General features: G+C 44.6%; 1 pseudogene; it reads right to left on the bottom strand.

The window, feature by feature from the left end:
- Window positions 1–1581: 1581 nt before the first annotated feature.
- On the bottom strand, window positions 1582–2136 carry LOC120859721 (annotated as a pseudogene).
- Window positions 2137–4266: the final 2130 nt, after the last annotated feature.

The following is a 4266-nucleotide window of genomic DNA, read 5'->3' as shown; positions in this document are numbered from 1 at the left end:
TGGCAAGAGGACCCCCACCTCCTGTCAAGGGTGGGAGGTATCACTTGGGAGAATCGGTAACAAAATAAGAAATCAAACCGTTTCTGTTTTTCCTCGTGGCTCAGATGGAAAAGAATCTGCCTGCAGTGCAGGAGACCCAAGATTGATCCCTGGGTTGGGAAGATTCCCTGGAGATGGGAATGGCTACCCACTCCAGTATTCTTGCCTGGAGAATTCCATGGAATTCTCATGGGCTATAGTTCATGAAGTCACAGAGTCAGACACAACTAAGTGACAGGCTTTTTCACACTTTCTAGCAAGGAAAGCAGCTGCCATTTGGGAAGAAATGAGATCTTCTGCCTCCAGTAGTTTCTCACTTGGCTGCAGGGTGGAATCACCTGTGAGGTTTTAAAAAGTGTTGATTTCTGCATCCCCTCCCCTGAGATTCTGATTTAACTGAGATGAGGCTTCAGCACTGGGATTTACAGAGCTCCCCTGGTGATTCAAATGTGTAGCCAAATGTGGTGATTCAAATATAAACCACTGGCCTTTGCCATACCGAGGATATAAAGAACTCTACCTGGACGAGGAAGCAGAGTAAACACAGAATGATTCTGCAGGAGCAGGAGTGTATGTTTCTGTGTACAGGGTGTAGTTGGGGTGGGGGCCTGTGACCCCTTTTGCCCACTCTGAGGCCTTCCTGGCCCCTCATTGCACAGTCTTTCTACGCTTCTCACCTGGATGCCTGGATTCTTCTGTGCCCTCGTGGTGATTTTCAGTATGATACTGTTGTCTCAGGAGATTTCATACAAGTCCCACCTTAGTTCATCACACACCTATGAGCAGGATTCCCAAAGTGTGGCTTGCTGGGAGGGAAATCCTGGGAACTATACAGGATGAGCAGCTCAGCAGTAACTTCAGGAGTTGCTCCTGCACAGGGAAGTTCAGGGAGCTACAGGCCAATTGTCAAATGTGTGTGGCACACGGCTGTGACTGGAACCTTCCTGTGCCTGGGATCTGAGGTGTGTGTGTGTGTGCTCAGTTGTGATGACTCTTTGGGACCCCATGGACAGAGGATGGGATTTCCCAGGCAGGAATACTGGGGTGGGTTGCCATTTCCTCCTCCAGGGGATCTTCCCAATCTAGGGATTGAACCTGTTTCTCTTGCATCTTCTGCACTGGCAGGTGGATTCCTTACCACTCGCGCCCCCTGGGGACTTGAGGGAACTGATCCTAAAGTCAGTGACAGGTAATTCCCAGGTTCAGTGATAAAGAATCTGCCTGCCAATGCAGGAGACACAAGAGATGCAAGTTTGATCCCTGGGTCAGGAAGAAGCCCTGGGGAGGAAATGACAACCCTCTCCAGTATTCTATTCTTGCCTGGAAAATCTCATGAACAGAGGAGCCTGGTGGGCTACAGTCACAGGGGCACAAAGAGTTGGACATGATTGAACACAGGCAGTGACAAGTGCCTATGATATCGAGCATCAAGAAGTGCAGAGGTGTAATGTAATGAGCATCCCAATAAACAGCAGCTGCCCCTTATTCTGCTCTGTGTGACAAGGATGTGCTTTTGCTTAACTATCATATCACATTTGTGGGTTTTTTTGGTATATGAAAATGTATTACTATCATTCTTTCATAATCAAAATTTATGATCTTGGTCTTTCCTTCTTGCCTTTGTATAAGGCAAAAAAAGAGACACTGGCTACTTTGACAGCCTTAAAGTGGACTCCAGGAATGTCACCAACAGCATGACCTTTCCAACCAAATCCAGCAACAGAACTTCATTATTTTCCTCAATAAAATTCAAGCAACTGTCTCTGGGTACAAAAGGCTGTGATTTTTTGCCATTCTTGGTGAACTGAACACTGACACATTTCCTGATGGCAGAATTTGGCTGTTTGGCTTCAACCCCTATCTTTTTTAGCACCATTCTCTTGGCATGAGAAGTGCATCTAAAACGTAGGCCTTCAGGGCTGTGCCCAAATGGGCTTTCTTACACTGTTACCATGATGCTTCTGGGCTTGTCGGTGGCTACAGAGCTTCCTGGCAAAGGAGTAGAACAGACACGAGGGAGTTTGGGGCTGTCGTCTAAGTAGTCTGGCTGACTTTGTCCATCGTTTATGCTCACCTCCACTGATCAGTATTGGCCATTATCCCTGTATATCTCAGGAGTGGGGGAAGCATAGTTCTCCCTTTACTCCTGAGAGACAGAGAAACGTTTTGAGTCACAGTAAATGTTTTTAGAGGTTGCAGTGCCCTCCTCTTTCTGCTGGGGTGTGGGTATCCTCATCATTCACCAGGCATGTGTTTTCTAAGACTTCCTGTGGGCAGGGCATTGAGTGGACACTTGAGTCCAAGGGAGCGGACCTTCTCCTGCTCTAAGAAGCCTACAGTCCAGGCATTGAGAACCAGTGCAGATCCAGCAATTATAACTCTTAGCTCATTTTTAATAAGCTAAAAATGGAAATAACAGGCTTATTTCTCTATTATCTCTTAAAGATTAATCTGCATTTTACCTTGTAAATAAAGTAGTGATTACTGGCATCTAGTAGACTGTCAAGCAAATACAGCTGAGAGATAAGTAAGAGCTATTCTTGTGTAAAGTGTGACCAAAGAACCTAATTGTGACCAAAACTTTATTCTACAGCATGCTACGCTGTGCCATTTTTGGTCCTTTAAGCTCAGATCTACTTTAGGATTGTGCTTTCTTGGCCTCGTAGATTAAAAAATCCATCTCTCTGTGGTACAGTTTGATTTTTCCACCATTGTGATGTACTGTTCTTGCTTCCAGGCTTTGACAGAACAGCGTTCTAATTGTCCTATCCAACGTGACTCTGGTGACCCCACTTCAGCTTTCTCTAAAGAAGCCATTTGCCCCAGCAAAGTGTCTTTATACACATCTATCCTCCTAGTTCTAAATTGCATCAAGCACATCAGAAATGTTGACAGTGATTACTCTTTGACTTTCTGTTGGTGACTCTAAAATAATACCTGAAGGTGCAGAGAGGCAGCCCAAAGTGGAAGAAAGTTCATGGGCTTTGGGACCAATATCTGGGTTCAAATCTTCCCCCATTTTGGAGAATTCACTTCACTGTTGTCTGAACTATATTGTATGTAAAAAGATAAGAATAATACGTACCTTACAGCCGTATTGCAAGGATTGGGGAGATGATAAAAGGGTAGGAGGAAAGTTGTGACCAACCTAGATAGCATATTTAAAAGCAGAGACGTAACTTTGCTGACTAAGGTCCATCTAGTCAACCCTATGGTTTTTCCAGTAGTTATGTATGGATGTGAGAGTTGGACTGTGAAGAAGGCTGAGTGCTGAAGAATTGATGCTTTTGAACAGTGGTGTTGGAGAAGACTCTTGAGAGTCCCTTGGACTGCAAGGAGATCCAACCAGTCCATTCTGAAGGAGATCAGCCCTGGGATTTCTTTGGAAGGAATGATACTAAAGCTGAAACTCCAGTACTTTGGCCACCTCATGAGAAGAGTTGACTTGTTGGAAAAGACTTTGATGCTGGGAGGGATTAGGGGCAGGAGGAGAAGGGGACGACAGAGAATGAGATGGCTGGATGGCATCACTGACTCGATGGACGTGACTCTGAGTGAACTCTGGGAGTTGGTGATGGACAGGGAGGCCTGGCGTGCTGCAATTCATGGGGTCGCAAAGAGTCGGGCACGAATGAGTGACTGAACTGAACTGAAAAGGGAATTGTTACACATTTGATAAATGGTAACTATAACAAAAGCCATTGGTGTGTTTTTCATATGGATATTGGTACATTTGCTATGTGCTGCTCAGAAAGCCATATTTTCTTTGGTAATACTTTTTGTTCTTTTAGGGCTTCCCTGGCGGCTCAGATGGTAAAGTGTCTGCCTGCAATGCGGGAGACCTGGGTTTGATCCCTGGGTCAGGAAGATCCCCTGGAGATGGAAATGGCAGCCCACTCCAGGTTTCTTGCTTGGGAAATCCCATGGACAGAGGATCCTGGCGGGCTACAGTCCATGGGGTCACAAAGAGTTGGACATGACTGAGCGGCTTCCCTTTCTTTCTTTCCCTTTCTTTGTTCGTTTAAGACCACCTTCTGAAATTCACAAAATCTCTATTAATCTATATGTTGTAATTATAGTACTTCTTTACCAAAAGAAAACCACCTTATTTTCTTGAGGAAAAATGATTTTTTTTTTCTTATAAAGTTATGTCCGTTTTATTTTTTTATTTTTTTCCCTCACCTATCTGACATTTATTTATTTATTTAACATATATGTGTATATATA

The sequence above is a fragment of the Oryx dammah genome, unplaced genomic scaffold, assembly GCF_014754425.2.
Source record: "Oryx dammah isolate SB20612 unplaced genomic scaffold, SCBI_Odam_1.1 HiC_scaffold_2576, whole genome shotgun sequence".
In the NCBI taxonomy this organism is placed as follows: domain Eukaryota; kingdom Metazoa; phylum Chordata; class Mammalia; order Artiodactyla; family Bovidae; genus Oryx; species Oryx dammah.
Note: the sequence above shows the minus strand (reverse complement) of the source record. Positions and strands in the feature narration are given on the sequence as shown.